Below are 12,513 nucleotides of genomic sequence, written 5' to 3' on the forward strand. Positions count from 1 at the left end.
ATGGCTATCATGACATTCCATCTGCGCTAACTGCACGCACTCTACGGGAGGATGCTAATATTAGACTCCAATATTAGACCACAATGGGAGTCCTTCTGTCTGGCCTGGCTCCAGAGGAGAAGCGGCCTTTTCGCAGGTGAAAAACCCAGACGCACCGGTTGACACAGTAGACCATGTGATGGTTGCTGAGTTCAAATCCCATAAGGAGTTAGTACCGCTATATGCAAGTTATCAAAGAGGAATCAGTTCCGTAAACATGAACATGTACCAGTGGGGGGAAAAAATGAGTCAAAAGTATGCAAGTTATGTTGCATTGGCTAGAAAAGCGTCTTCTGTGAAGCCGGTTTCACCGTAGTCGTTTTAATACAGTAGAATTTCTGTAAAAGGTTCAGAATTGCAGCTGATTCCAAATAAACGGAAACCTGCTATTGCCACCTCCTCACCCCTAAGCCACAGCTTCCTCTGGGGCCACACACAGAGCCTCCACTCGACTGTAGCTACTGCTTTGGGTGCCCCATGCGGGGCAATAGAATGGGCCCAGAGCTCAAATTTCAGGGCTCGATGGTCCGGCGGATTAGCCCCTGTTCTGCCCATTGGCTTTGGTCTGTGCTAGTAGCCTGCGGTCAAGGTCTTGCTTGTGCCTGCCAATGGCACGTTTTATACCTGTAGCTCCTAAGATGAGAGGGCAGGAGGCCAGATACAACGTAGCCGCATTTGGACTAGTTTACGACGGTTGGGGGAAAGTTTTCGCACCGTTCCTGTGGTTTCTAAATGGAAAAACCTCTCGTATATTTCCAGTCCCACATTCGGTGCGTAAATTCCTGCCTTTGCAGAAATTCATCAGTTTGCATCACTTTACGGCTGCACCTGGGTGACGCAGTGAGACATGCTCATATTTTCAGAAATTGCAGTAATTCGGCTGCAATCGGGTCATCGCATGGCTGCAAATTACCCTTCGCCGTGTGTGACTCAGATGACACCCAGATCTGGTGACAAAGGAACACCCACTTTAGGTTAGCGATAGCAATTTTAATTAAAGATTTCTCTTCCCTCAAGAATAAAGGCCATTCTGCACTGACCAGACACCAGCAAGCACAGATACACGTCAGATACGTGGATGGAGCAAAGAGCCTAGTTCACACTCGTTCACTCTCTCACTGTTGATGACTGCTAGACCTAATGCAAGGTCATGGGGGGTCCAACACCCATAGGGTTTGAAAGCAGGATACGGTCTGGATGGGCCACCAGTCCATTGCAGGAAAGAGCCTAATTGTGACTGTTAAATCAGCCTGAACCAAAATTTATTCACTCTATATCTCAAGTCAGCTGGTAGTGTAGTGGTTAGAACAACCACCTTTGGACCTGAAGGTTGTAGGTTTGAGCTTCGCATCTGGTTGTAGTACCCTTTAAGCAAGATACTTACCCTAAATTGTGCCAGTAAAATTACCCAGATTTATGAAAGGGTAAATAATTGTAACCTTAACATTGTAAATTGCCTTGGAGAAAAGTGTCAGCAGAATGAATAAATGTAAGTCAAAAGAGTTCTTGTTGTTATTCCTCTATATAGCTTGTATGCAGTAGAATGAAATGTCCTTTCTCCGGAACCATGGTGCAACACAGAACAGAACGCAAGACTAAATTAAGTGCAAACGCACAAGTGTGAGATGAGTGCAGGACAATAAATATACAGGACATGGGCTATAAACCATTTTGTAGTGTAGCAGCAAAAACTACTTGAAGGACTAGAGCGAAGAATTACATCCCAGGACATCTCGCTGTTCACTGTATTGCATTTATTTTGGTCAGTGTGGGGCACAAGTACAGAGCCACTGATTAAGGACACGGATCCTTCACCGGCATGGTTCCTGGTTCAGGTCCTGGGAGAGGTCCAGCTGCTCTATCTTTAAGAAAGGTACTAAGCTGGAATGGCTCCAATTACAATATCCAAGATGCATAAATGGGTCAAGTGCAGAAACTGTAAGATAGTGCGAGTGACTTTGGACAAAGGTGTCTACCGGGCAGGGGATGCGGTGGCGCAGTGGGTTGGACCGCAGTCCTGCTCTTTGGTGGGTCTGGGGTTCGAATCCTGCTTGGGGTGCCTTGCGACGGACTGGCGTCCCGTCCTGGGTGTGTCCCCTTCCCCCTCCGGCCTTACGCCCTGTGTTGCCGGGTAGGCTCCGGTTTCCCGTGACCCCGTGAGGGACAAGCGGTTCTGAAAATGTGTGTGTGTGTGTGTGTGTGTGTGTGTGTGTGTGTCTCTCTACTGGGCAGCTTGAGTAGTGCGGTTAAGCAATGCTGCTTCCCCAACGCAGGGCTTAAGCCAGCTCTATCCTTGCAGGGCTGGACATTGTTACCAGGCAGTGTCCATTGCCAGTGACAACCAGATACTCCTACGGTCACAGCAGCAGAGCTTCGGACCTTACACGAAAAGATCATCTCACATTTCCGCATTCAACGCTGGCGGTACTGAAGCTGTTCAAACATTCTGGAGAATGAGTCTGACAGCAGGGTGTAAGCAGCTGTGGCGAGGACAGTTGAACATCCTCAAAGAGCTTATTTGGTGGGTAGCAAAGCAGCTTGTGACCAACAACTTTTTTTACTGTGAATGGGACTTTCCGAAGGTTGCAAAAATTACAGTGAGCGAAAAGAAGCAGCTCTGACTCTCCGGAGCCTCGGGTTTTAGCAGATCTGAAGTCTGGCAGGGAAGGGGCACGCCGCATACAGGGTCTCATAAGCTCCTCTGCTTGGTGCACAAATCAGTGCCGTGCTCCTGCTTCACTGCCCAGATGCTCCTTGCTGCGCCGTCTTCTGCTGCTCTGAGCGACGACTTTGTGAAAGTCACGATCGTCAGTTGCCGTTTCTTGGAAACTTTCTCTGCTTCGACCGTGCAGATTGTTATGATTTAGTCAAACGCAGCAGCAGAGAAACGTTTGCACAGATAAGCAGTGCAGATAGCGTGCGGCTGCAAAGAATCTCAAATGTCGTTATTTGACACGAGATGCGTCGCAGGGTCGGCTTCGTGAGGTCATTGCATAACGCTTAAAGACAACATTTTTATCAAGAACTGAAGTTCTTGAATTTTTGCAAATGGGACTGTCCTCAGGTATACAATAAGGTTTTGTGTTTTTTTTTAAAACTCTGCAGCAGCGCTACAGTACAGTCGTAGTCAAAAGTTTGAGAAGGCCTGTGCAACCTGGGGCAGTACTGTGGTGCGAGAAGACGTGGGTTCGATCCCTGCTGAGTGTGTGTGGAGTTTGCACGTTCTCCCCGTGTCTGCGTGGGTTTCCACCGGGTGCTCTGGTTTCCTCCCACAGTCCAAAGACATGCAGTTCAGGTGTGTGAGTGACAGAGACGGTGTGTTCCACTGCTTTATGGATGAGTTACCTGTTGCAAGTAGTGTATCTAGAATCAGAATGAGGTTTTATTTGCCAAGAGTGCTGACGCACACAAGGAATTTGCTTTGGTGCGTCCAGTATTACAGACAATAGACGAGACAGACAGCTGACACAGACACAGAATGAATAAGTAGCATATTTACAGAGTAAAAAGAATAAATTCAAAAGAAAAAGGAAATTACAGAAGTGATATTGTACTAATAGGAGACGTAGAGGGGAGTGTAACTGTTCATGAGGGTGATACAGCAGTGTAAGTTATCTTGGTGAATAAGGTGTGTGGACTGATAACACTACATAGAGTTCAGTGGAAGTCACTTTGGAGAAAAGCGTCTGCTAAATAAATACATGTAATATCTGTATGGGAGAAAGTGGAGAGAGGAGTGAAAAGCAAAGCAACCTTGCTCCTTTCCCTCCATCTGTGGAAAGTGTTGAAAAAGACCTGGGCAGAGAAGCCCACTGATTTCTTGCTGAAACATGAACAAATATACAGCAAACGTACTCAAAATCCTGACTGGTGCTGTATATCTCGATTTAACTTGACGCATTCGTGCGCAAAACGAGCAAGGCTTGGTGTGTTCATTTCAGTTTTTATAGCCTGTAAAAACCACGTCACAAAGAAACGAGGTCTAAAGCTGTGAACGTGAACTCCCACTGATGTGCAAATGTCACAGTAAATTTCCAGGAAACCACGCCCAGCCTTATAAGAGAAGCTAAATGAATATAAGACCGCTTGTTTTCACGGACCCATAACCATAGGATATTTGCTAGTCTTTGATTCGCCATGTGCATTGGCCCCTTGGGCCAACAGCAAGCGTACTTGTGTGTGCACTGTGCTCCTTAAAGTCAACGTTTATGATATTTTCCCTTCTGATGAGCAAGTAACGAGCAGAAGAGCAGAGCAAGAAGCGAGCAAAAAAGCGTGACTTTGTTTTGCTCGCTGCTAATATAAGACAGCTCTTCTGGTGTTACAAGCAGACTGTTGTCAAAGCCATGGATGAAAAGGGTGGGGTGGGCAATGGGGGAACTGAACATTTCTGGGGAAGAAGTGTGTGTGTGCATGGAGCAGAGCAGTGGGGGGGGGGGTTCCAGTATAAACCAGTTCACCCCTATCTGTATTCTTCTTGGCCTGTTCTTTCCAGCTGTCTCTGCTTCTCTCCACCGGTCTGCGCCCACCTCTCCGTTCTGCCCATCTCCTCTCTCCGGCCGGATCTGTCTCATTTTAATAGAGCTGCCAGAGCCAGAGTGGCTTTGAATTACAGCTCGAAACGGGTCAGTGCCTCCGATGCCCTCGTGGCAGCCCATGACGCACCAGACCAGGTGCTCGCGTTTAACACAGAAAATGCTCGGACGTTTGATTATGCGCGCGGCCACGTGGTAACAATCACACTTTTTGCTCAGCACTGTGGAGGAAGACTGTTATGAACCTGCGTGCACTCTTTCCAGTGCGGTAAGATACAGAAATTTCATATCAGCTTTACCTTACTACCTGTGCTTCCATGGGTTTTTCAGGAGTATGTGTTCTGCCAGATAGGTATGAAAGGACCTAGAAGGAGGTGCCGCTCTGGACCGTGGACTTTTGTTTGTCTTTTGCAGCCTAATGCTATTAACTACCGAGGACTGTACGACTATTCACACCGTTCTTGGGGTCCTGGTCACTAATCTGCATTCACCATGTTTCCGTAATTCAGCCAGGCAGGGCCATCGCTAGTGGGATGAATGGTGGGGACGATGCTGGAGGTGCACAAAAATTTCAGTAGAAATTAATTAATTTTATTTAAAAGGGGGGACTAGTATTCTTCCAGGGGGTACAGAATTCCAAGCTAGGCCACTATGGATACTAGGTGTATAGTCAAAAGTTAATTTTTAATGAAGTTTCAAAGTGTGGTAGCAGCATAAAATGTATTAACTCCTCCACTGAACCAGATACGTATAAAATTTTCTACAGCAAACCACAGTCTCATCAGGAGGGCCAAGTAAAAGATCATGAAATAATTTGATGATAATGATCATGATGAGCGGTGTACACAGGGATCTCAACTGCACCTATCTGTGTGTTTACCTTGTGACCAGCGAAAGGTTCTCCTTTTCCCTCTTTTACAGTAAAACTGCAATATTCTATTTTTATTCCTTCCATCATTTTATTGTCAATAAAGTAATATGTATTTGGTTCACAGCTGCAGCAACAGATGTTTCAAAGAGGCATTTGATTCAGCTCCAGATGCTGACCCTCTAGAGCACCAGCCTGTAATACAGGCCATTTTTGGAAGGTGTTACATAACAGGGGATAACAAAGGGATGAGACCCTGCCAGCCTCGCAAAAAAACAGAGTAAAAAGCAATAAATACACTGATCCCTGGTGTATCTGGACAAACATTACTATAACAGGAGAACCGAGGTCTGCTCGGCTTTTGTTACCACAGCAAATAAAAGTCTGGTTACACAATGGGCCGGCCGCTGTTCTCATTTTCGAGAGATTTTTCTCACTTCTTTTCTCGCCTTTACACATTTAAGCAGGAGCTCGGAGTCGTGCGCATGCGCGCAGAGGACGTGAGCGCCGATCGGGGCGGGGACCGCGGAGCTCGCGCTACGTTGTCGGCTGCCGACCCTGCGCTCGTGCAGGACATCGGGCGGCTTCCTTCACTCGTTCTTTCACGCGCCGAACACCGACAGCCGGTCACTTCTATGGCGAAATCTGCTAAAACTAAAAGCACAAGAGCCGCCGTTACACCACCTCACTGCTATCAGAACAGAAAACCTGAGGGAAATAAGGGGGCAGGTGACCGGGATTTATGTTTTTCATATTTTTTTTTATTGTTTTTTACCAATTATTTTACTGTAGCTCTCCTGGCCAGTCAGTTTGCCCCCCAGCACGGTTATCAAGGAGATGTTCATGCGGGCACCAGCGTTAAGAGCCCCGACCAACCGTCGGAGGCTGCTGTTGTCCCCTGACCAGAGATACCCAGTGATTTCATGTACGGATGAGTGACCCAGCAGTAAGTAGTCGAGTAAGTCTGCGGTGATAAGCCTAGGTGGTGTGTGGGCTCATAGCACTACTAGATACTACTAGTATCCACATTGGAAGTCGCTTTGGAAGTGTCTGATAAATAAATACATGTAAATGTAATTTATTTACCCTCATCCTCCGGGCTCCCCGTTTTAAACAAATGCCGTTCGAAAAGCCTGACAGACACACAGAGACGGCACGCGGGGTCGGAAAAGTCGACGCCTCTGCGCTTGTGCGCGCGCCTGCGTCACATGCCAGCTGGAGGGGTGGGGGAGGCTTTATGGCAGCGCTCTTTAACTGTCTCGGCCACGTCATAGACCCGAAAAACAGCTAATCGGCTGAAATACAAGTGATCGACTCGCCAGTAGGGCACGTGGACACGTGCTTCCTTACTGTGAAACTTACTGTTTTTGAAAAAGGCTTAACACCCCCCATAACAGCTGTAGCACCTGTGGAGCGTGGTACACCTGTGATGCCATGCCCATGGGGACAGTGGGACTGCAGTGTGTCCTTTACTCCAACCCACTTTGTTTGTGCATAACCAGTACAGTATTGTGGCCGAATCCCCCCCCCCCCGAAGGGCCTTCCCCACGTAATTTTACAGTAATATTGCAGTTCCTCAGAAAGGTCTGGGTCCATAGCCACTGTACGCTCTGCTGCTGCTATGGAAATGTTCATTTTGATTTTAATACTATACAACTGGGTATTGTGCTTGGGGAAACTTGTATATATTTACATCTGCATTCCATTTACATTTATTAATTTAGCGGATGCTCTTCTCCAAAGTGATGTGCATTATTTGACATACATTATAAGCGCATTACGTCAAGAGAAAGAGACGTAGATGCAGATGAGTGATTCTGAAGTACAGTTAATTTGTTACTTTCCGCCGTATGAACCGATGTACATCACGCAAGTAGCTCCATGAAGGTTTCTCCATTATTTGAGATTTTTTATCACAAAATTATAAGAAACATTTACATCCCGCGAGTAGCTGCATAAAGGTTTTTCCATAATTCAGCAGTTACAATTACAAAATTATTGAATGTTATCATTAACATTTACACATTTATCAAGCACTTAAGAGATTGTGGCAGAAGTGAGTCCAGAAGAGGTGAGTTTTAAGACCCTTCTTAAATGTATAGTGAGATTCAGCAGTTCTGAGTGAGAGGGCGGAGGTCTTGGTATCATATTGTTAAGGATGTCTTTTTGTAGTATGGTAGACCATCAAGTCCCATCTGCATCTGCGTGGACGCAGTTTGTACTCATTACAATACAGTGGCTGGGACATGCTGTAGTGAAAGCCACCTGCTGTCCCCCCAGGTAAGGAGGTCCACCAGTCCACGAATCCTGCTTCCACCTGTCATATAAACAGAGTTTCTCCACAGCCTCAAAGAAACAAAGAAATTGCCTGGTTCTCCTCAGAGTCCTTGTAGATTCTCAGAATATTTACAGCTAAGTGCTGAGGTCAAGAATTTGGACAACAGACATCAAACAGAGCAGCTTTGTGTTGTAAGCACAGCCTCCATTCTGGTCAAGGACTGGAAAAGCCAGTCAGTCATTTGTCAAAGTTCACTGGGAGGAAAAAAAGCAGCTATTTAATACAATCATGCTGACTACTTATGTTTTGCTTGAACAAATAACACAAAGTAAAAACCCTGAAGAAATAAATTGAAGGTTAAAAATTGTGCTTTTCTTCCACGTGGCATTTATTTTCAATATGTACACGGTATTTCTTTATGCCATAACTGAAATATAATCATTATTATTTGTTGTTTTACATCATTTTTAAAAAAGAGATTTGCTGGTCTTGCAAAACACATAATATTAATAATATTGTTAATATACACTTAATACATACATTTCTAATCAGTTAGAAGTCATGGTACCATAATTTTAAGGCATGTTTAAAAAACATTTTTTTCTCAATGGCACATATTGCTTGACTATATTAGTACTCCCCCCAGACTGTCTGTATTTAGGGGTAATTTTCCAAATTTTACTTTACAAACGTTCCAGCAAGATTTCAGCCCCAAATTTGATTATATTATTTATTAACCAGTGTTAGGAAATAGCAAAGGAGTGTAGCAACACTACAAACAGCATGTCCACTCAGTTCATTCATCCATTAATGTCTGTAGAACAAGAGAGGAGAGCATGTATGTGACTGGGTTTCCTCGCCACTAATTTGTGCCACAAAACAGAAAGACTGACCTTCAGGCCTTTTATTCATGTCTGAACCCATCCTTCCCTTAACCCAAAGCCCCACCCATCATCATCTGCAACACGATATTAAACCGGAGGGGCTTTGGGAGGCGCCTGGCCCAGGAGGCAATGGCATTTAGGAAAGGCAAACACGCGAAAATGGTCTCATGCCTGCCGCAAAAGATAAACAAAGGGTGCGAGTTGTACGTAAAACACATACGTAATCTCACTGGGCCGTCCAGGAAAACGCCTCCAGGCTAGTAGTGCTTGCGCATTACGTCCTCTGATGTTTTATAAAAACCTGCGCAAACCAGTTACATGCATGCAAAAGCATCATTAAGGCAGGTAGGAAATGCTTTTCATTATGGAATGTAAAAAGGGAAAAAAAAGAAAACAAAGGCATGACCGAAAATGTCATTTTAAATGTAAATGTGTATAAAATTTGATGAATGTAAAAAATCATTTAAAAAATTAGTTACTAACGTCTTCCAGCCTGTGAAAGTCATAGCCTTTTACAGTGAACATTGTATTTGCCTGGCCCTCTTATATTGCCTTATTCAGAAAAATAAATAACTGTATTAAAGGCCGTTTCAGAATTATTACCCTCAGGAATTTGGCGTAAAAAAATTTGCCAAAGCTGTTTTTAGCTTGCTCCTGTTCTTTAGTACTTACGAAGGAGTCTGCAAGGTATGACAGATGGAAGCAAAATGGGTTTAGTGTTTTGTCGTCGAACCTGCAAATGAGTTCATCACTCGAACCATCTAAAGTGCCTCCTCAGTGGAATGTATTCAAAGGGAGGCCTCCAGGGCAAGGATGTTGATCCTGTGGAGCTGGACACAATAACAGATGACAAAGGTCCATTGCTAGTTCAGCATTTAGATATTTAACTACCTGCTTATGTTTGTTAACATTTCACAAGGGATGATGCCGTTGTAATCACCGGTGATTTCAGTTGCATAGTTTGCTTCCGCAAGCTAATCTTTACCCAAGGCGAGCTAACCTGGCTAGCTCTGGAATCCTCCATCAAAACATTTAGCCCTGACAGACTCACTCATTCTCATCACAGAACCAGTTTTACATCATAGCATGCGCATTTTGCCTTTTGCGTGCAAGTACTGTATATTGTGCTGGTTTACATAGATGTAGGTGTGAACTCCTCTATTCATCACACCTTGGGTTTTTCCCCAGTTCTGCTGAATCACAGGCCTCAATACCTGTGTGAATCTCTTCCTCTTTTTTTCACCCTTTATTTCCTGCTTTGGTGAGTTAAGCAAATATGTACACAAATTCATTGCGTGAGAGTATCCGTGCAGGAGAAACACATTTACATTTACATGTGTTCATTTAGCAGAAGCTTTTCTCCAAAGCAACATACATCTCATAGATTGACAACACTTGTTTCACACTGATTGTCCTGTATTTATTGCCCTTTATTTATTGGAGCGGGATAGATGAAGGATCCTTAGCTTTCAAGGTTGCAAATTTCAGCCGTGCTGGTGTGCAAACAAACCCCGCGCTGTAAGTGTACCTGGGGCACACACTCAGTTCCCATCTTCCAGTCTTGCCTGGGGTCGTCTGAAAGGATGGGTGAATCTGGACAGCAAAATTATTGATTTCATGCAGTTGCTGTATTATTTAGTGGTATACTGGCTGGAAATTACAGTACAACACACACACAGTCTGAAACTGCTTGTCCGAAGCAGGGTTGCAGCAAACTGGAGCCTAACCCGGCAACACAGGGTGCAAGGCTGGAGGGGGAGGAGACGCACCCAGGACGGGACATCAGTCCATCGCAAGGCACCCCAAGCAGGACTCGAACCCCAGACCCACCAGAGAGCAGGACCCAGCCAAGCCCACTGCAACACCACACCCTCCTGAAATTAGAACATACATACATACATTTTCAGAACCGCTCATCCCAGATGGGGTCACGGGGAACCGGAGCCTACCCGGTAACACAGGGCGTAAGGCCGGAGGGGGAAGGGGACACACCCAGGACGGGACACCAGTCTGCCGCAAGGCACCCCAAGCAGGATTTGAACCCCAGACCCACTGGAGAGCAGGACTGTGGTCCAACCCACTGCGCCACCGCACCCCCGAAATTAGAACAAATCTGTTAAATTGTTTACTTTCTATGGGACATAATTAACTACAGGTCCCACTGACTGACTGTTGCCAAGCTAGCCAGGTATCACTGTGGTATTTTACCTAAGGATAGTTTCTCCTCTTTTTTTGTATTGTTTCCTTTAGCATCTGCAGAACTTTAAAAAAGCTTGCAGGTGCATTTCCTTAGTTGCTCATTGTGATCGTAAGATTTATGAGTACCGTTTGATTGAATGTGATACTGAGGTGTTTCTTTTTACATTATATGTGGTTTCCTGGACACGTCCTGCACGCACTCATAAAATTGTGCTGAGTGGCTGATCTGTGCTCTTTCCCCCATGTGGGTATTTTCACAAGTTAGAGGTTCTGAGTCTGGCAGTTGTTTTGCCATTTCCCTTATGGATTTTCGCCCTAGGTACGCTTTTGATAAATTTGTGATTGTAAGATTGCGGTACGGTGAGGCAGTGTTGATTGATTTGTGTAGACTGCTTTCATTTATATATCGTAAGTAAATTGCAGCAATTAGTTTTAACCACAGTGTACTCCTTTGTGTCTTCTTCTGACAGTCATTATCCCTTGTAACAAAGTGCTCTGGGTTTCTAGTCACACTTTTAATGAACGGAAACAAACTGGTTAAGATGATTTATAAAACAATCTACATAGCATTTTTGTTTATGAAATATTTTTAAATATAACATTACATGAAACGTATATTTTTGGTTTTTACATGCTATTTCTGACCATGGGATATTTTGTTATAACAGACCATTAAGTGTGTAATTTGGCTCTTTGTGTTGGGTGGAAATTTTCTGCTGACTTTGGGTTGTCTTCTGCAAAGTAGCAGTGATCAGTACATTGAAACACGGTGGCATTATATGCCTCTGGTTGTAAATAGCTACTTTTGTCTATTTCTCAGGCATGATACCTGCAAATGTTTCCTAAAGTCATTCTTTGTTTCTTATTTATTGTAGGGACATGGAACTTTTGCCTGTTTCTTAAGCATAACACCTGCATACAGTGCTGCTTAAAAGTAAGGGAACCCCATTGTGTCCCTTAGTTTTACCACAGAATGGTTATTGAATGAGAATCATTGTTTCTCATGTAGGGGGTGCGGTGGTGCAGTTCTGCTCTCCGGTGGGTCTGGGATTCGAGTCCTGCTTGGGGTGCCTTGTGACGGACTGGCGTCCCGTCCTGGGTGTGTCCCCTCCCCCTCTGGCCTTACGCCCTGTGTTACCGGGTAGGCTCCGGTTCTCCGCGACCCCGTATGGGACAAGCGGTTCTGAAAATGTGTGTGTGTTTCTCATGTGACATGTCACACAGAACTGAGGAATCCGGGACAGTTGGACCCAAGTACAGGATAGTTCATCTGGAACTGAGGGGTCAGGCAAATTCTTGTTGTCGGGGACATGCAAAGGGTCGGTCGATCGGCAAACGGAATGGGAGCAAGGATCCAAGGACATGGTCAGGGGACGAAGCAAAGGGTCAAAAACCAGAGACAGCAAACAAGGGATGATGAAAAAGAGCAGGATGTGACACAATAGGACGGTTGTCTCAGACAAAATTCCACAAAGGTATGGGAGCTGAGGAGGGTCTTTTAAAGGGTCTGCGGTGAGTTAAGTGCTGTCAATTGAGGTGCGGACGTGGTTGTGACACATAACAGGTGTGTAATGACCAATTCCATGTCTTCCTTTAGAGGAAATCGTGTGTGTAGTAGAAACACACAAGTAGTTCAGATGCAAAAACAAGTGAAATCCAAGTTGAACTGGTTAAACCAGGTAGGTAAGTAGAATCAAATGTGTAAAAAAC

The 12,513-nt window shown here is 45.0% G+C and overlaps 1 protein-coding gene across 3 annotated transcripts in view; it reads left to right on the plus strand.

Moving 5' to 3' along the window:
• gnaz (guanine nucleotide binding protein (G protein), alpha z polypeptide) overlaps positions 1-12,513 on the plus strand; it is a 47,403-nt gene that overhangs the window by 12,556 nt on the left and 22,334 nt on the right. Inside the window, exon 1 of one of the 3 annotated variants that reach the window (XM_018753957.2) lies at positions 6,083-6,388. The exons of 1 other annotated variant lie outside the window; for it this stretch is intronic. The gene's annotated coding sequence lies outside the window, so the exon portion shown is untranslated. Of the gene's footprint in view, positions 1-6,082; positions 6,389-8,926; positions 8,950-12,513 lie in introns of those variants that run through there. One more of the 3 variants, XM_018753965.2, reaches the window with a different exon arrangement.

Source organism: Scleropages formosus, chromosome 6, assembly GCF_900964775.1.
Source record: "Scleropages formosus chromosome 6, fSclFor1.1, whole genome shotgun sequence".
Taxonomy (NCBI): domain Eukaryota; kingdom Metazoa; phylum Chordata; class Actinopteri; order Osteoglossiformes; family Osteoglossidae; genus Scleropages; species Scleropages formosus.